Here is a 21387-nt window from a genome sequence, read left to right on the forward strand (position 1 = left end):
CATGTTATTTTATTTTACAGACTCGTCAGTGTCTACAACTCCTGCAACAACAACAACATCAGCTTCTCCTTCAGTTTCTCAGACAAACAGGAGATCAATGACTCCTCCACAAACTCCTCCTCTCTTCAATCCTCCAGTGGTTGTGATTGTACTGGGAGTTTTGCTCTTACTGCTCTTAGTGCCGCTGCTGATACTGATTCAACACAACAGAGAGATGAGGAGAGGTACAGAGATCCACACATCACATACAAGTACACATCTGACATATTGAACTACATCAACATCAATCTTACTACAGTCTTGTTCAGTGTATCATCAGTCATGTGTTGTGTTTGTGTGTCTACACTCACAGCTCTCTCTAAGAGGAGACACAGGACTCAGACTGAGGCAGTTTATGAAGAGATTGATCACAGACACACAAACACACACAAACACTTCACTCAGAGAGGTGAGACTTCTGTCTTATGATGTGATCGGGGCGGACCCGATTTCGCTGCGGGCATATCGGAAGGTGTAAGTTTGGATATTTGAACGTCTCACATTACAGGATAATCTGGGCCGAACTTCGGGGCCGATCGAGGTCGATGACCCGATTTTCTCTCAGATTCTCGGGAGGGCAAAATCGGGGTAAATTCGGCCCGATTATCCTGTGGTGTGAGCCAGGCATTATTCAATCAAATCAGATGTAGAAATATTAAAGTCAGTCTGATGTTTGTGAGTTGAGCTGATGTTCGTCTATTATTAGTCCTGTTAAACCTCCGGCTTCAAACCACACAATTCCTCCACAGAGCTGCAGGTGTGTGTGTGTGTGTGTGTGATTATTTTTGGAGGTTAATGGGGAGGGGGGTTCATATGCTTGTAAGTTTATATGCAGGTGTGTGTGCGCTTCTTCCTGTCTGTTTGTCTTGAATCCGGTGAGAGATGAGTTCATGTCAGGATACAGGTGTGTGTTAGCAGAATGAAGTTAACTTATATTTTTAATGTCTAAATAATGTTTTAAAATAAATCTAGATAAAATAGGTTGATGTGATATTCTTGTGCTCTGTGATGTAAATGTAGGTTGAGGTTGTTTGTAATGATCAACATGTTTCTGACTCTTCTGCTTCACTTTAACAGGGAGTCTCATCTCTGAAGAACAGCATTCTGGATATGAAGATGCTGATGAGCTTCTCTCAGGTTAGATGACTGAACGTCAATATTTAGGTTTTGAGTCAAATTAAGACAAATTATTTGATAGTCCTTGGCAAATATACACATTACAGTTCACAATAATAAAGTTTCTGAGTCTCTTATCTTTATAGCAAAAGACTACAAGATTGAATATTATGATGATGTCTCCAATGGCAGTGACCTGAAAGGTTTGTGACTTTATTGACTGATCAGACTTCATGGTGTCATAATGTACAAACAGATATTTTTTATTTTGTTTTCAAACATGTTTTGTGTTGATGTAGAAGAGATGGTGAAAAAACTCCCAGCAGAATACTATGATGATGTCATCACTGATGGACTAAAAGCAGACAGTGAGACAGGTGCACTTCTGTTATTCTGTATTAAGATGAAATATAAGATCTGTACATGAAGAGAAAATATACTTTATATCTCTATGGCTGTGATGACGTGTGTCTCTCATGTTATATTTGTAGAAGACACACTTGAGAAGTATGATGATGTCATCACCACAGGACAAAACTCTGATCTTCAAAAAGGTGATTTTACTTCATTTCTAGGCTGTTTTTGTAACGTAACATCTATTTAAAGTGACGTCAGTACAGATATAATGTAGGTTTACTGACTCTTTGTCATTCTGATGGGATTTATTGTTTATCTCTTATGTATGTCAACACAACAGAGAGTTATGATGATGTCATCATCAATGGACAGAACTTTCAAGGTGTAATAGGTGAGTTACACAGAAGTGCACATTTATCAAGCAGTACATCTAAGTTTCTTATGTATGTCTATTATAGCATTAATCCAGTCATTGTGACTTTATCAGCTGTTATCAGTTAGTGTCAGAAAGAGAAATGTATCTATGACATGAGACATGATGTATTACAAATCACAATATGAGTTGTTTGTCATGTGACTTCATCAGAGGGAGTTCAGGAGGAGTATGATGATGTGAAGAATGACAATGAAGATGTGACAAACATGTTAGGTAGGTTATTAACCTCTAGATCTCATTTAAAGATGTATATTATAATATATTTTACCTTTATATATTATCTTTTTAAATAGTTCAGTTTAAAATCTTCATACAGTTATAATATAAATAGAATATGAATGTGCTTTGTTTTACACAACAGATTATGATGATGTGGGGGAGGAGCCAAACAAAGTGGGAGGGACTGTGTGACTCAATAACCACACCCACTGTCTCATGTCATGAAATCATATTACAGCTTAAAATCATATAAGTGATCAAATTTTGCTACTAAAGCTACAGTGCCTGATGATTTATTGATATCTCAAATAGTTTTTTATTGAATATCACATGCTTTGCTTTTATAGAGAAGTTACAAATGTACTTTATTTTTATGACTGGTTGGACAAGAGTATAAATAAAATATCAGAGAGCATCATACTGTACATAAATGTGGTTTTATTTAAACGGCCGTCTAAACAGCACAGTTTCTTGTGTGAAGGTGCATTTCAACATCACAATGTTTTAAACAATTTAAACCTGAGGGTTTTGAGTCTTACTGCTATTGAATGATTTGTGTTGAGTTTGGATCTTCTGCAGTAACAGATTCATCTGTAGATTGAGCTCGAGTTCACTCTTCTTGGAGTTTTGTCTTGAATTCCTGCAGGTAAAATAAATCAAACATCAGTGATTTGTGTCTGACATAAAAGATTCATCATAAAATTAAAGGATTGAGAAAACTACAGAACACAAATAACACAACTTCATCTTAATAACATGTGTATTTCTGTGCAGTTGTGTGATGAATCTGTCTGTGTGTTGTTATAATGTAATATCTTTGTTATATCACACATCTACTGGATGTTATCATGGTCAGTTTCTTCTCTCCTCACCTCTTTTTATCCTCTCAGCTCCTTCTTTATCTTCTCATTATCTTCTGTGTTTTCATTCAATAAAGCTACACAACAATAAAACACAAAACACAATTTTAAAATAATACAAATGAAAAACAGATAATAATAAACAGTCATAATTTTGTGAGGTTTATCTTTCAGATTGTGTTGTGATTTCTGTTTCATGACATGAATGAGTTGGGTCAGCAGAGATGTCAGGTGTTGTGTTTGAGTTTCTCCTCTTCATCCACTGCTCTCTCTTTCTTTCCATCTCTTCTTCTTTCTCTCCTCTTCTTCTTCTTCATCTAATCGTTTCTTTTCAGTCAGGTAAATATGTTTCAGATGCTCGGGATTTTCGTCCTCTAACTGAACTGTTGACTGTTACAAATCCGTCTTTTCTTGTAAAGTAGTTTGTCATATTCATGTTTTATCTCTTCGTCTTGTAAATCAAATCTCCTGAGGAAATATGAGACAGATATTAGAGAAGATTTAAGCAGAACTGGTTAAAAGAAACTTGTTTCTGTTAACAACATTGTTCAATGCAGACGTTTAGTTTATCAGCTGTGTTTGTTTATATATAAAGTTTGTTTGATTCATTTATTGATAACCTGAGGGCTGTTCCATAAAACTTGCTTGGAAAACCTGACTTGAATTAACGCTTAAATCAGTTCCATAACGGTTTGTTGAGGTTTACGCAGTCCTACTAATTTGAATAAGGCTCAAGAAGTCAAGATAATTGCGCGGCACGCTATTTTTGAGCAGCCCTAGAGGTCGAGCGTGGATCAAATCAAATCTAAAGCCTTACTTGTGTGGTGAGGTGCTCATAGTGTGAATTTCCCAACAATTATTGTTATTGGCCAATTGGCAATTGAACAAGTGCTGCCTTAATATGAACAATTTGGAAATTTAAAAGGTTAGGAGAAAGACACAAGTAGGCTTCTGTAGATCTTTAAAATAATTTGCATTGACTGAAGGGACACTTAACTGCACCACAAGCATAAAAATAAAACAATTAAATGAATGTACTTGACTTGTGTGTGCTTTAAATGAAATGACAGACAATCTGAAATTCTTTTTAAATGTAGGTCAATACACTGCAATTATATGGAGTTAGATACAACTTTTTTTCACTTCTTTAACAGTATAATTGTTAGAATTGTACTGCTGTGGTTATCATAAATTGGGGTATTTAAGATTGTAATACATTTTTTTGCATATATCAAGGTCAGTTTATTTATATAGCACCTTTCCAATAGCCCTAAGGCTAGCCAAAGTGCTTCACATAAAGGAGAAAATAAATAAAATAAAATGTATAATGCATTGGTCTAAACATTTGAGGGGCCTATCACATACCATATAATTAAACACTGTCTATATGGTATTAATTATTATTGTGAAAAATTGTGTTAAATTTAGTATATAAGTTAATTTTTACACTGATAGTGGTTTATAAAGTCAAATAAAATTTCAGAGAGTCAGCGGAAATATCATGGAATTTACAGTTCAGTGTTAGTGAAAGTCTAGTTAAGCAACAACTGAGGCTTAGCCTGGCAGTTAGCCTGCCCCAGTATAAGTTACCATAGTACAGGAGTTCCAACTTTTTCAAGTTTGCGTAATGGAACCGAATCTACAGACAATAAGTCTCACAAAATAAGTCTGGCTTATTTCGTAATGTTTTAAGGAACAGCCCTCTGATATTAATGTTTTAGTATTTGAAGCACAAAAACAAGCAATCGTCTACCCACCCTCTTTAACTATTATCAGAAACATCTTTTAACATTATATGATGAACCCTCATATGCAGTATCACTTTAAACATGTTTACTTTTATCAGATGTTAAGTTTAATTACATTTTTAAAGAATCATATAAGATTTACCTCAGTTGAGCTCCCACAACAACAACAGAGCCGTCTGACAAGTAAAGGACCACTAATGATGACGTAAGAATGACTTCAGGCATTAATAATCAAAATTGAACATCGATTTGACTCCTCACGTCTTAAATTCACAATATATGTCAATAATCAATGACTTCGCTTCAAAAACACAAACTTTTTCTATATTCTGTTTTATTAAACAGTTGTATTAAAACACACAGTGGTCTTCGACGCGCGCGTGATGTTTGGAGCGCGTTCATGTGTGAGTGTTTGCTGTTATTTCAGTCATGACCGCATGGTGTCAGTAGAAGATAAATCAATCTCACACTGATTTATGTTACTTTTTAACCAGTCGTAGATGTTATAAAAGTAATATCGGTCGCATATGAGTGTGTTATGGCTCTCTGTCGGATTGGCTGTGATTAGGACAAGCACGAGTGCAGTATCAGAGGTCGATGAGAGTTTGACCATGTAGTCAAACAGGTAAGATGTTAAAATAATGTTGATGTGATTGTGGTGAGATTTGTCTCCTCGTGCAATTATTATAGTAAAGTGAGCCCCTGTGTTTTCTTCTGGATTTAAGAAATTGAGTTAAAACACAAAGTCTGAGGAAGGTTGTGAGTATTGTTAGTGTTGTGTTCAGTGAGAATAATTTGACCTAAAAAAAACTTGCAGTGAAATCAGACTTTTTTTACATTAGGAACAAAGTCAAAACATGAAACACACTGAAGATTCTTCATGTATGACAACGTTTACTGATGATTTGATTGACAGTTCTGCCATCTAGTGGATAAATGAAGTATTACATTATTAAATGCTGTAAGTACTGTATATTGAGAATTATATATTCAGTAGATGTATTAAACTGTTTAGTTATTAAATGACAATTGTTTATATATTTAGCAATATATATTTATTTATACTGATAGGATAATTTATACGTTGTGTGTGTGTGCGCGCCGTGTGTGTACTCTATTTGTTTATTTATTTGTTTTAAAAGACAGATTTTAATGTTGATTTAACAACATAATGTTTAGTTTTAAATTTGCAATACATTCTATTTGTGTGATGCTGTGTTTGATGATCAGGATGCAGAGGTTGTGTGTAGAGAGATGAACTGTGGGGTTCCTGTACAGCTTTTGGGTGCAGATACTTTTGATACAGGAGAGGGGCAGGTGTGGACGCAAGAGATTCAATGTAGAGGAAATAAATCTCAAATATACTTCTGTCCACAACAATCTTCAAACAAGAACCACTGTTCACATAACAATCATGTGGGAGTGATTTGCTCTGGTTGAGTATAAATATCTGACTGATTTCTTATACAAATTGGAATATTTTACTACTCTAATCTCATGCCTCTAGTTTCATACTCTTCGTATAATCTGTTATTTCTCTGTTCAGGTTACTCAGACTGGTGAACGGCTCTGATATCTGCTCTGGTCGAGTTGAGTGTCAGTATTTCAGTAAATGGGGCTCAGTGTGTGATGAGTGCATGAATATGAGAGCTGCCAATGTTCTCGGAAAAATTGCTGTTTCTGTTCATCCAGTGATGAACACAGTTATGGGTGTGTGATGGGCTTCCAGTTCTCTGATCATCTGAGGAACCGCAGCTCTCCCCAAACTCTCAACTGCAGCGCAACACAACAGCTGTCAATCACCTGCCTTGGTCAGAATTACAACATCTGTGAGGATGGTTCATTAAAATTTATTTATATAGTTCTTTGCTAACTCTTTGTATCTGATCTCAGGTCAGAGATCGATCAGGTTGGTTGGTTCTGGTGGAGATCTCATGCAGGAAGGCTGGAGGTTTTTCACAAAGTCATGTGCTCAGGTAAGAAGTACCATGACATGAATGTATTTAAAACATGCTTACATTTAGGCATTTAGCAGATGCTTTTATCCAAAGCGACTTGCAAAGATAAGGTGATTGCTTATACCAAGTCACAAGTTTTCACTATTCCAGAACAATATCTGTTAAGAGAGGAAGAGAGTTAGAATTTTTTTAAGATAGAAGAGATGTGTCTTCAGTCAATGTTCAGTTCAGTTCAGTTTATTTGCCAGACTCATGTCCAAAAGCCACGCAAGAAAGGACAGATAAAATCAAACAAAAGATACGAACAATTAGAAAAAGCAAATACAATAATTACAATACATACAGACATTTCAACCAATGCACTCTCAGTCTGGATGTGTACCTGGAGCAACTCTCTAAAGCCCTTTTCACACAGAGATTCCGTAAAATACACGGGACAGGCATCCTGGATTTTTCCGGAATAGTTAGAGTTTTTGTTCATTCACACTGCCAAGATTACACGGCATCTGATTAGGGCTGCAACAACGAATCGATTAAATCGATAAAAATCGATTACTAAAAGTGTTGGCAACGAATTTCATAATCGATTCGTTGCGTCACGTGACGAGGAGACATTTAATTAAAAAAAGGAAAAACTTCAGTTAAGCGCGGAGCGGAGTGAACACACTCGCACTGCGTCCCAAACCGCCTAATTCCATACTATATAGTAGGCAAAGAGTACGAGAAGTAGTGCTTTTCGCCTACTATATAGTATGGAAGTATGCGTTTTGGGACGGAGCGTCGGTCTCTCTCGCGCACTGTTGCTTGCAGAGTTCGGCGCTTGATAGACAGGGCTGAGAAAAGACAGGGCGGCGGAGAAAAGATAAAAAAAACAGCAATGGTAGAGGAAAACCACATGTCAGTGTTTTAGCGCGTCACCTGGAAGTTATAGCCGACAAAGAGGTAAACAAAGACGACACGCTTATGCTTTATGGAGTGACGACAGCGAGTAAAAAAGTTTCTAGAATGAATAAAAAACTCCAGTGATATTAAACAAAGAAATAAAACGTTGAGAGAGAGTTGTATGAACGCTTTTCCCCATCATGGACCTGTATGTTAAATCATCGCACCGTCACTCTCCTGCTGTTCTGTACTGCGCGCTCCAGCTCATGCCGAGCAAGGAGACGCGCGTGCCCGGCCCAACATACAGTACATCCAGGGCTCAAAATTAACTTTTTTATTTGGTAGCACTGGTGCTCCCAACTTTAAAGAGTTAGGAGCACCAGCAAAAATGTAGGCGCACTCATCCAAAAATTATGAAGCACCAGAACTACAATGTATAAGTTAATAGATAAATTTTATTAAAAATTAAACACCACAACTGGGCTTTACACATCCTATGGCCAGGATTTGAAATGTGGTCTTTTTTGCTGCATAGATTCCTAAAATAATACCCAAATGCTGTTTAAAAAATATAGCAGCAATAATAATTTAACAATACAGATAATATAATTATGATTACAATAGAAAATCTAGCAAACACGTAAACCACTTATTAATTGTGACATTACAAAAGTGACCATAATATAGAAGGCTAATATATATTGGTTTTGATAACTGCATTACCAGGATGCTATTACTTCTAAATAGGCAATGTTTTTAAAAACATACCATAAGCATTGTCGTGTTTCACCTCAACATGGAATACAAGGATGTCTGTCGGATGTCCCTCAAGCAGGATGCGCACATACATCATCAAACACTATTTTCGATAGACAGGTCGGTGTCTCCATCAATAATGAATACATTTGTCACGACACTTCTTGTGTTTTGGCACTTTCGCCATGTTTAAGCAAGGTCTCGCGCTTAAAATGTGTGGATTCCGCCACCAACACCGTTTTACCTGCAACCTCCGTTTCACAGGATTTACAGTAAACACAGTAACATCGAGCCATTTTCATAGTGGAGCCACTCGTAATCTTTAAGCCACTCTCCAAAGGTTTAACGTTAAGCCTTATTTTCCGGTGGTTAAGTTGCATTTAAATCCGGACCGTTGTTATGAATTAATACAGTAGTAACATTGGCTGTAGTCGGCTCGTTCTCTTCATGGTCGCGGTTCGTTTTTTTTTTCACATTTTTATTCTTTGCGTACCAACGTAGCACGGCAACAAGGAATGATTGACATTCATATTAGCCAATCTGCGCTCTTCATTAAACGCAAGAAGTTAATGGTGAAATTTGATTGGTTATGTAATGTTGGAGAGAAAGCTGAACCTGGAACAGCACACAGCATACACAATCTAAATCAAGTCACACCACAACAAAATAGGCACTCGCAAAAATGCTCCCAAATATATTTAAAGGTCGCACAGATTAAATTTCGGTCGCATATGCGACCAAAACAGTCGCAATTTCGAGCCCTGTACATCATACAGTAAGTGCCGCCTGTTGTTGCATAAACATCGTCTTACATTTTTTAGGCGAAGTAATGAATGGTGTATTTGCATTATGCGCGGGAGTAGAAGACGCATCTTCCATTTTCACAAGACACATTTATGTGGCCAAATGTAATTGGAACAGTTTTAACAAATGAGATAGCTATCCGATCAGAGAAAACACATAAAGTCAAATATAAGGTACAAAGCTGTCACTGGGGCAGTACCCTTTATAAAAGCTCCTAATATGTGCCATTTAGGTACAAATATGTATCTTTGAACTGCCAATATGTACTTTTGAAGTACTAATATGCACTTTTTGGTAAAGGTGTACCTTTTTGACAGGGTACTGTTCAGTGACAACTTTTGTACTTTTATTTCTGAGAGTGTCCTCATATAATATCTTTTTTATCCCATCAAGAAGCCTCTCTTCTCGACTCGGCGCAGTAACACCCTCCCTCTCCCATTTTGAGAGTGAGAAGGGGAGCGGACTTTTCAGGCGAGTCGAAGTACTCCCAAAAGTGCTATTACGCCATAAAATATAGTTCCTCTTTTAAATCCGCTTAGAAAAGCGCTACGTTTTATTTTGTACCACCAAACTTGCTCGTATAACTACTCGTCTTAAATAGGAAAAACGTTGATGTGTTTGGTCACTTCTAACTTTATCTCTAAATGGCAGCATTGAATGAATGGGGCTAAGCTAAATGCTATCGAAGCGTCGCAGCGCGCTCCAGAGCTTACGTGCACACACACAGATGATAGAGGGATGTATCAACAGTTCTTAGTTAAGGTAATAACATATTTTAATATTGAAAATGAGTAGACTATTCCTTTAAGATTGCTCATTTAAAAATATAACCAGAATAAAAATGGCTTACCTCTACGCGTTTCCTTAGATTTGAAAGAGTATTCTTTTAAAACGAAATAGCACAGTTTCAAGGCAGGCAGAGAAGACACAAAGGACTCGTTCTTTTATTCAAGGACTTAAAAAACTCGCGTAAATAAGGCCATTGTTGTTGTGACGGGTCAGTTATGTCCTCCGTTGTTTTTGAATGCAGTTTCATTCTCCAAACGATGCATTGGCTGGCTGCTGCACTCGCGTGACTCGCGTAGCTTACGTGAAACAGCGCGGCAACCAAAACAAGTTCAAAACGAAGCGCATGCTGTACCCTGATTGGTGGTTTGACGCATCACGTGTGCATCTTAGTTTTTTTGTGCAGCTTTAGTTTGCCCAGTTACGTTTTTTATCCACTGATAAATAAAAAGGAACGACCGATTTTTTAAAATGTAGTGGAGTAAAAAGTAAGATATTTGACTTTAAAATGTAGTAAAGTAAAAGTAAAAGTCTCCCAAAATAAAAGTACTTGAGTAAAGTACAGATACGCGAAAAAACTACTTAAGTACAGTAACGAATTACATTTACTTCGTTACTGTCCACCACTGCCCCAAAGTAAGCAGCCACATTGTACCGTCAGCTCATTTTGGCGATTCATATAAGGTCTAAGATGGTCAGACATCTTTCCTCTCTTACCCTGTGAAATCCAGTCCATAACTTCAGACAAGACTGGGTCATTTCTTGTAAAACGTTTCACTTGTGCAGCCGTGACTGGTGCATTATGCACTTCTTTGAAGTAGAAGATATCAGCTTGTGAACGTTCTGGAGGTGTATCTGGCAGGGGCAATCTGGACAAACCATCCGCGTTGCAGTGCTGCTCGGATCTCCTATACTTGATGTCATATTGGTGAGCTGACAACAAAAGAGCCCAACGCTGCATGCGACTTGCGGCCAGTGAGGGGATGCCAGATTTTGGACCAAAAATTGAGGTAAGTGGTCTGTGGTCTGTAAATAGCGTAAATCTGCGCCCAAAAAGGTACTGGTGAAATTTCTTGACGCCAAATACAATTGCCAAGGCTTCTCGTTCGATTTGAGCGTAATTACTCTCCGCTTTGTTCAGGGTCCTTGAAGCAAATGCAATTGGTCTCTCATCACCGGACGGCATCACATGAGAAAGTACAGCGCCAACACCATACGGTGAGGCATCGCATGCCAACTGTACTGGCAGTGATGGATTGAAATGTGTGAGTACCTCCGATTGGGTTAATGTGCACTTCACATCTTTGAATGCCTTCTCGCATTTTTCAGTCCATTTCCATTGTTTGGACTTATTCAAAAGCTCATGTAGGGGCTGTAGCTTACTTGCAAGATTTGGCATGAACTTTGCATAGTATGTCAAGAGACCTAGAAATGAGCGAAGCTGGCTTACATTCTGTGGAGGTGGTGCTTCGATGATAGCCTTTACCTTGGATTGTGCTTTGTGAAGGCCAGCGCTGTCGATGACGTGTCCAAGGTATTCGACAGTTGGACAAAAGAATTCGCACTTGCCTTTCTTTACCCGCAGACCGTATTCACTCAGTCTCTGCAGTGTTGCATTCAGGTTTCTGAGATGATCTTCATCATCTTTTCCTGTGATGAGCAGGTCATCGAGATAGCACTGCACTCCATTTAAGCCACTTAAGATCTGGTCCATGGCCCGTTGGAACAAAGCCGGAGCTGAAGTTATGCCAAATGGGAGCCTCTGGTACCTGTATAGGCCTTTGTGGGTTACAATGTTCAGCAGTTCCTGGGAAACAGGATCGACATGCATTTGAAGGTAAGCTTGACATAAGTCTATTTTGCTGAATTTTTTACCGCCTGCTAAACCAGCAAAAAGATTGTCAATTAGCGGCAGAGGGTACTGTTCCACGGTTAAGACAGGGTTGATAGTGACTTTAAAGTCACCGCAGATTCTGATCCGTCTTTTTTCATTACAGGAACAATTGGTGTTTGCTATTCGCTAACACTCACCTTCTTTAAAACTCCTGTTTTCTCCAGACGGTCAAGTTCCATTTCCACCTTTGGCTTAATCGCGTATGGAACAGGGCGGGCTTTTAAGCACTTTGGTGTGCTGTCCGACTTAATGGTCAGCTTAGGCTTCTTTGGAGACAGATCCGGCCAGTTCTCTTTGTATGTTGATTCTGCCATGAGTGAAACGGCGGCTCCTGTATCCACTTGCATGGGAATGGCCTTACCATCCAGCAGTGGTGTCACCCAGTATCCATCTGAATTTGAAGACACAGACATTACATGTGCCAATTCATTTTCATCTGAATCATCTGATTGCTGCTTTGCAGTATAATCCACTTGATGAATGTGTTTCTTTTTTACTTTTCTGGCATAGACTTGCTTTGCTTCCATAGGCTTGCTTGCGTTCACTTTTTCACTTACATTCAACTTTTTGCTTTGACATGCCCGTTCAATGTGTCCTTTTCTTCCACAGTTATTACAGTCTTTGTCTTTAAACCAGCAATCTTGTGGCAGATGCCCACTCTTTCCACACCGATAACAAGTTCTCTTGCTGTCTTGTTTCGGTTTTTCCCTGTATACTTTGTTCACTTGGGTGAAAGTGCTTAACTCTTGTGCTTCTTTTGCAGCCATCTCCATGGAAACGCTGATTTCCATTGCTCGTTCCAGTGTCAAATTACTTTCGCACAAAAGACGTTTCTGGATGGTTTCACTTCGCAGTCCGCACACAAATCGGTCTCTTATAGTGTCGTTCAGCGTTGCTCCGAACTCACAATGTTCAGAGAGACGTTTCAGAACAGCAACAAACTGCGCGATTGATTCTCCCTCTAACTGGTTGCGTTTATGAAAGCGAAATCTTTCGGCAATAATCAGCGAAATGTTCTTTGAGCAATGTTACAACGTCCCTGAATGAGCAATCACTAGGCTTATTGGGCTGGACCAGGCTACGCAGTAGATTGTATGTTTTGCTGCCCATTACACTCAGAAAGGTCGGTACGAGAACTTCGTCTTTAATTCCATTAGCCTTAACAAAACAATCCAACCGCTCCATGTACGAGCTCCATTGCTCCGTATTTTCATCATATGGTCCAATTTGTCCCACTAATCCAGCCATCTTTACAAGTTAATGCACTTTTCACTCACTTTTTGTGTTTGTTGATTTTCCTTTCCGCCGAGCATGTGCCGATCGTCCCTGACGTCGTGCCCTTTTTAACTTTCTCTATTTCACTCGGCAGTGTCACAATGACAATATCGCGTTCATCCTCGTCGCCAGTTTACTTTGTTATGTCGTGGAGTGAATGACACGCGTGTAAATACATCATACACGGACACCGTCTTGTAGCAACATAACTCTTTACTGTTTTTAGCAGTAGCAAGCATTACAGACACACTGCGCATTCGCACAGCATATGCGGGAACACATAAGGTCCTTAAAGGGGTAACACCAGCATAAAGAAATACATAACACATTGTTATTTTATTTTATTATTATTGTAACAGCGTGTGTTCAAGGAGCAACATGTTTGTGCAATTTCTTCTCTTTTAGTTCTGTTTTGAATAAGGAGTTGGAAATGAATGCTTTTCTTGTTTTTTGTTTTTTATCCGATTCATCGATTTAATCGAACAATTAATCGACAGATTAATCGATTATTAAGATAATCGTTAGTTGCAGCCCTACATCTGATGGTCCCGGAAAGTCAGGTGACTTGTTGAAAGTCCCGCCCTCTCTTCTACGCAGCGTCTGAAGTTTGCAAAGTATTTATAATTCCTCTCTCCAGAAACAACTCGCGTGCATTTTTGTTTATAATAAGACTACAAAGGAGCGCGTGAACGCACAGTTCTATGCTGGTGAATGATCTCAGCTTCTGAGTGGATATTTGACGAGCTCCCTTATCTCTGCTTTAATACAGTTTTCAGACATTTCTCATCGTGATTGTTTATATGCATTTAAAACCCGCATTTTGAGGAGCTGAACGATATATCTTGGTGGGATGACGCACAGGTATTTTCGTTTATTATAGCTCAAATGAGCACGTGACGCGATATTCTTTTATACTGCTGAATGATCTCCGTTTCAACGCAGTATGTAATGAGCTAACTTACCTTATATCTGCTTCTGTCCAGTTTGCTGACATTTCTCGTCGTGAATGTTGTTAATTCCTTATTTTAAAGAGTTGAACCAACTTCGTGTTGCCATGACATGCGCGTCCTCACTACGGCACGTGCGTCATTGTTTATGCATCTCATTTATAATTTCCTGAAAACTGCTTCAATCTAGTTTGCAACATTTCTCGTGGTGAATGTTTATATGCATGTTATCTCTCGTTGTAAGGAGCTGAACCATAACTTGTGTTGTGATGACGCGCGCGTCCTCACTACGACAAGCCCATTACGGCATCCTTGCGGCTTCTTGTTCACACAGAGGGTTATCCGGGTATCTGACTAGGTCCTCTTTCCGGCAACGATCCCAGAAGATTAACGGGACGAGTTTTTGTTCACACAGATGCTTGTCTGGCAATTTTATGGGTATTTTCTGGGACCAAAGGTCTGTGTGAATGGGATTTAAGGGATTTGAGAGTGCCACCATGATACTGTTGGTAGACTCATCCAGACTTGCATACATTTTTTAAAAGTGCTTTCAGTGTAGTTACTCCTACTAGCATTCCCTCCTCTGGGAACCTTGAGTAAAATTCTCATTGTATCATTGTAGGCAACTTGTACCTTATGCATGCTGGATTTTTATAAGAAGACCACAGATGGGCAGTATAGAGTGATGTACAGTAAGCTTTGAACAGAGCCACTTTAACTTGAGTAGAACAGTAACTAAACTTACGTGCTATTGTATTTGCCTGTTCATATAACTTATAACACTGTCTGAATATGTCATCATCATTCATATCATCTGCAATACAATGACTAAGGTATTTAATATTTTTGCAGACATCAAGACAATTATTGGCTAACCTGAACACAGGAAAATTAAGCCATTTATCCAGTTTTGTCCTGCATATTAATACAGCACTTTTGCTGGAATTGTATTTTATATCAAATTCCACACCATAATCACAGCAAATATTAAGAAGCTCCTGCAGCCCAGCACTACTCGGACTAAAAATAACAAGGTCATCTGCATACATAAGATAATTCACCAGCATGCCACCTATCATACAGCCAGTATTGCAACCATTAAGTCTCCTTGATAATTCATCCATATATAAATTAAATAAGACAGGGGAAAAAATTCCTCCCTGCCTAACACCATTGGACACTCTAAAGGGGGAAGATATACTACCCCCCCATTTGATATGCATCTGCTGGTGGGCACACCAATAGGCAAGAACCCTCATAAAATACCCAGGGACTCCCTTTTGCTTTAGCTTAAAGGGGTCATATTATAGGACTAAAAACACATTACTTTGTGTATTTGGTGTAATACAATGTGTTCGTGTGGTTTATGGTAAAAAAAAATCATTATTTTCCACATACCATAAATTTTTTAGCACCTCTAAGTCCCGCCCATCTGAAACAGGTCGTTTGATACAAAGCTCATCGTTGTGAGAAAGCGCAGTGTCAACGGGTGTGAACTGATTGGCCAGCTATCCAGTGCGGTGTGATTGGCCGAATACCTCAGTAAGTTAATCGGAAATATGACGCTCCTTGCCAAGTTTTGGAAGATGAGCTCCCAAAACAATAGTGAAAGCCACGAGATACTATCGTATACTACCTTATCAACACGAGCCTGAATCGGACCCAGAAAACTCGGATGGCTAAGCTAATCGATCAACTTTACCAGCGCAATGTGAGCAGAACGTAACAGATGGTAAGGTAAGGATACTTAAACATAAACCATGTTTGCATTTGTGAACGTAGAAACAACAAACAAGCACTAAACTATGGAGCGAATTTTGTGCCAAAATTTTACAAACAAATACAGCATTTTGCAAACAAACTCAATCTGTTTTACAAAGGGAAAACTTGACTCGCAAACAAACAGAAAACGCTTTGCAAATAATAAAGGCAATTTGAGAGAAAATGCAGATGTGTTACAAATATGTACTGTGTTTTGTAAATGTGACCATGATTTTTTCACAAATGTGACCATGATTTTTTCACAAATGTGACCATGATTTTCTCACAAATGGGACCATGATTTTCTCACAAATGGGACCATGATTTTCTCACAAATGGGACCATGATTTTCTCACAAATGGGACCATGATTTTCTCACAAATGGGACCATGATTTTCTCACAAATGGGACCATGATTTTCTCACAAATGGGACCATGATTTTCTCACAAATGGGACCATGCAATCCAGAACAGCAGATGGCGCTGTTTCAACTTTTTCAGGCATTGGAAAAAAGCCCAGGGGAAAAGCCCTGAATTTTAACATACATATCACCCCTGACAGTGGCAGCAACTGAATAAAGACATTTCATTTGTCGGGCTTCATTCTGTTAATCTCACTGATTTTATTGTAAGTGTTAATAATAATAAATGTTTGTTAATAGTAAACAAATTCTGTGTGTCAAGACAATGAATTCAACTTACAATGCTTATCAAAAGATGCAGGATAATAAATGAAACTATTTGGAGAAAGAGTGTGGTAGGGACATAATAAACCCAACATCGGCTGTCTGGACAGAGTGGCCAGTTCAAGCAACAGTAACCAACCAACCAGGATCATAGTCATTTGAGCACTCTGAACAAGATAAACTTCTACAAAATGTTAATCCTTTTAAAGTTGGTCTTATCTTGTCAGGCTAGGAGGACCAGTTTAAACCAGCTTCTTTCACAATAGCCAAGCTGGCAAAGCTTCCAGCCTAGTCAAGCTGGTTTGGGCTGGTGTGATCAGCCTGACCAGCTACAGTATAAAAGCAAAAATCCTTCTAATACTAGCTTAAGCTAAAACCAGGCTGGAACACCATCTTAACACTCTGGGGTCGGCTGCGGCGCGGGCGCCGCAAACTCTTTATTTTTTAATCACTCCCCAAAGAGACTTAGATAACTCTGCTGATTTTGGACATACAGATATGATTTATACATCATTTAAAACGTTAAAGTGTCTAGTTTTTTTCTGTCCACTCCCAATAAAAACAGAATGTTGTGCTTTTCGCAAAATTAAGAAAATAAACATGATGCGCGTTTTGTTCTCTCTCCCTAAGTGAAGTCCTTTCAGAAACACGTCAGAAAAATGAACTGTAACTTAACGAATACTTGTCATACAAACAAAAGATAAATGTCTAGATAATTCTTCGAATGTCTGCTTTTAAATGATGTAAGTGAAATCGAAAACAAATATTGTAATTCGTTGTTAACTGTATTAGAAGAGAGAGATGTACCGTCTTTCTTCTGTTGCTTCATTATCTATAATGAGCCACGCCCCGCTCCATTGAAGAGAAGAGCAGAGATCATCCATATTCATTAATCAACCCCACAGTCAATGGACATTCCGTCTCTGCAGCCATTCACTGCTGTGTTGAGTTTTAATCCGAGTGCTGGAAACATGACATCTACTTGTTTACTAGTGACTGTAACTAAAGTTATCTCCAGACGCGAGTGTGACTTGATCGACGTCCAAACGCACACACAAACACACAATGCCTCATATTTGAAGCGCTTTGTGGTATCATTATAAAAGATGCGATTGCACACACCACATAACTGTTTACCCGCGCCTAAATCTCCAGACAGACGCGAGTGTGTGTGCTTCGTCAGTGTGATGGGATCGATGTTCAAACTCACACACACACGATGCCTCATTTTTGACGCGCTTTGTGGTATTCTTAAGATGCAAGTGTGTGTGCTTCGTCTGTGTGACGCGATGTCCAAATGCACACACAAACACACGATGCTTCATATTTGACGCACTTTGTGGTGTTCTTATAAAAGATGCAAGTGTGTGTGCTTCGTCTGTGTGACGCGATGTCCAAACTCACACACAAACATACGATGCCTCATATTTGACGCACTTTGTGGTGTTCTTATAAAAGATGCAAGTGTGTGTGCTTCGACGGTGTGACGCGATGTACAAATGCACACACAAAGACACGATGCCTCATTTGACGCGCTTTTTGGTATTCTTATAAAAGACGATTGCAAACATCACATCTACTTGGTTACTCTCGCCTAGTAAATAAAAGTTATCTCCATGCGCTTATGTTTTCTTTGTGCTTCCGTCAGACGTGATCAACGGCCAAACGCATACACAAACACACAATCATATTTGACGCACTTTGTATTAAGACGCATCTAAACACATCTAAAACCCAGTTTATTCGCGTATATCTCTGCACAGTAAGTTTATTTAATGCAGGATCATGCATGTGAAGGCATTTCTTTTGTCTTGCTTTCACAAACAAACACTTAACAATAATGGCATCTTCACATTCCTGCCTAAAGGCTCATTATGCAGCTCATTATGCAAGTGTATTGTTCTTCAGCAGTGTATTGTCAATCACAGATTATTCAAGAGCTTCCAGCCTCCTTGCATATTGCCTCCCTAACCAAAAAGTGACTTTGAAATTGTAAATCAATATATTGTGTTATGTGAAGGAGTAAGCAGAATGATTTTCACATCATTTTAAAGAAAAAACTCTAGACTACTAGATCCTGTTTTGAAAAGTTTTAGGAAAACATGTTTAGAATGAGTTTTGTGGACTTATATCAGTCACTTAAATTTTTTTCTTTTTCAAAAACCACGCATAAACATTTTTCTCTCAAAAATACAAACATGTACATACATGTTAATCATATAATATAGTAGCCCAGTTTGTGCTGAATGCAGTGTTATAAGACTTTTGCCATTATTATGTTTTTAAGCAACTGAAAAAAGCACAAATGTCAGTGCAGGTCAAAACTTCTCCAGGGCCCTAAAAACCCCTTAGACCCCAGAGGGTTAAACCAGTCAACCAGCATAGGCTGGTATTAGCTGTTATTTTTCTGCAGGGGATATAATAAATTTTATTTATAATGCACTTTCTAAAACTCAAAGCACCATAATATATGAGATTCTCAGGAACATACACATACAAAAGTAAACAAGTTAGTAATAATCATTTTGCAATAGTAAGCTATTTTAAAAGGATAAGTCTTTAAGGATCACTTAAAACAGTCCAGTGATGGTGAGTTTCTTATCACCAAAAGAAGAGAATTTAGAGAATCAGACGGGGTATAGGGATTGACAATTGCAAATGTATAGAATTCAGATGGAATTCAATGTCTTTACACACAGAATGTGTTTACTATTAACAGACATTAATTATTATCAACACTTTCAATAAATCCAGAGATTAACAACATGAACCACGAAAAATTAATTTAGTCTTCATTCAGTTGCTGGCACTGTCCGGGGTGATATGTAAGTTAAAATTCAGGGCTTTTCAGGGAGACTAGTTGAAAATGCCTAATAAGGTTGAAACAGCGCCATCTGCTGTTTTGGATTGCATGGTCACATTTGTGAGAAAATCATGGTCCCGTTTGTGAGAAAATCATGGTCCCATTTGTGAGAAAATCATGGTCCCATTTGTGAGAAAATCATGGTCACATTTGTGAGAAAATCATGGTCACATTTGTGAGAAAATCATGGTCCCATTTGTGAGAAAATCATGGTCACATTTGTGAAAAAATCATGGTCATATTTACAAAACACAGTACATATTTGTAACACCTCTGCATTTTCTCTCAAATTGCCTTTATTATTTGCAAAGTTTTTTCTGTTAGTTTGCGAGTCAAGTTTTCCCTTTGCAAAGCAGATTGAGTTTGTTTGCAAAATGCCAAATTTGTTTGTAAAATTATGGCACAAAATTCGCTCCATACTAATCTGCACTTCTCAAATCTCGCGTTTGGATCATCATTAGGAAATGCATTAAAACACAGGCGCGTCTCTGCACCAAACTCATCTTTGAATCAACAGTGAGGAAATGTATTAAATACGAAAACATCGGCTACTTACAGGATGTCAGTGTAGTTGCAAAGTTACAATTGCTCCACTTTTTAGACGAAGCCTTTGTGTACATCCAGCGGTTGTACTCCGCGAGGTTTAGAAAGTAATCCTCCTTAAAATGTGCCGCACACAATCGAACATTTGTGTCACAGGTCGGAGCGGACCACAGACTGTGTGCGTCTCGCTCCTTCCCAAGTTCCACCTCGAGGAGGTCCCAAAAGCCCCTCAATGACCAAACAACGAGAGATAAGTATATTAAAATAGTAAACTTTATTTAAATTATTTAAAAGGTAATAGGGAATGGGGAAGGGGAATCTAAAATATCGCTTCTCGCCCTCAGGGGGAACACTACGGGGCCAGGGACATTGGAGGGGAGAAGTCTTCCCTGCGGGACCAGGGGATAGCAGGGCAAGGGCTGGGCGGAGCTCCTTCGTCCACGGCCCACCTCCTGCGTGGTAGGACTTCCCGTGGCGCGCCTCGTTACTCCTGAGGGCAGAATAAACACAATGTAAGTTCTACGTTGGACAAACCTACACAACGCCTTCCTTCTAGGTGCCTGGATCAGATGGAGTGGACTTGGCAGGGACTCAAGACAAGGTACGGCTCTCTTTCTCACCAGGCCTCTAGAGTGGGTCAAGGGACTTCAACTTCAGTCCGTACACAGGTAAGTATGATCTTCCTCTACAGGTTTTCTAGGGCGGGGGGTCGTTGCTGAGCAAGTTAGCTTGGGCGTGTAATGAATTAAGTACCTTTCTCTCTATACAGGCCTTCTAGGGCTGTGGGTCGTTGCTGGGTAAGTTAGCTTTAGCTCGTGGTGAGGTAAGTATCTTTCTATACGGGCCTTCTAGGGCTGTGGGTCATTGCGGGGTAAGTTAGCTTTAGCTCGTGGTGAGGTAAGTGTCTTTCTATACGGGCCTTCTAGGGCTGTGGGTCGTTGCGGGGTAAGTTAGCTTTAGCTCGTGGTGAGGTAAGTATCTTTCTCTCTAAACAGGCCTTCTAGGGCTGTGGATCGTTGCTGGGTAAGTTAGCTTTTAGCTCGTGGTGAGGTAAGTATCTTTCTCTCTATACAGGCCTTCTAGGGCTGTGGATCGGTGCTGGGTAAGTTAGCTTTTAGCTCGTGATGTCAACACATACTCAACTAGGCACAGAAGTTTCAACTAGGCACAGGAGTACAATCGAAACTGAAACCCACACGTCACCGTCACCATCTAATGCAGCAAGAGGCGGGGGGGCTTTGTCTGGCACACGGCCGGGGGCTGACACAATAACGTCCCGTTGAATATATTCCAAGCGGCCAATGACCGCACGTCCTCTTCCATAGACAGGCGAAGATCTAGACGAAAAACAGTAGTTGTCACACATTAGTTTCACACACAACGTATGTATAGACACCCAGGTCTCCCCGATCACCCTCGACTCTTCCTCTGCTGCTAGGTGGGCCGATGTAGCTACA

At 39.1% G+C, this 21387-nt stretch overlaps 1 long non-coding RNA gene and 1 pseudogene across 1 annotated transcript; one reads left to right on the plus strand and one right to left on the minus strand.

The window, feature by feature from the left end:
* LOC135774814 (scavenger receptor cysteine-rich type 1 protein M130-like) overlaps positions 1-21387 on the plus strand; it is a 49697-nt pseudogene that overhangs the window by 5098 nt on the left and 23212 nt on the right.
* Positions 2586-4993, minus strand: LOC135779190 (uncharacterized). The gene is made up of 3 exons (XR_010544702.2): positions 4918-4993; positions 3040-3495; positions 2586-2807 (listed from the first exon to the last, which is right to left on the minus strand). It is a non-coding gene; the product is annotated as an uncharacterized lncRNA (long non-coding RNA).

This window comes from Paramisgurnus dabryanus, chromosome 1 (assembly GCF_030506205.2).
Source record: "Paramisgurnus dabryanus chromosome 1, PD_genome_1.1, whole genome shotgun sequence".
NCBI classification, from domain to species: domain Eukaryota; kingdom Metazoa; phylum Chordata; class Actinopteri; order Cypriniformes; family Cobitidae; genus Paramisgurnus; species Paramisgurnus dabryanus.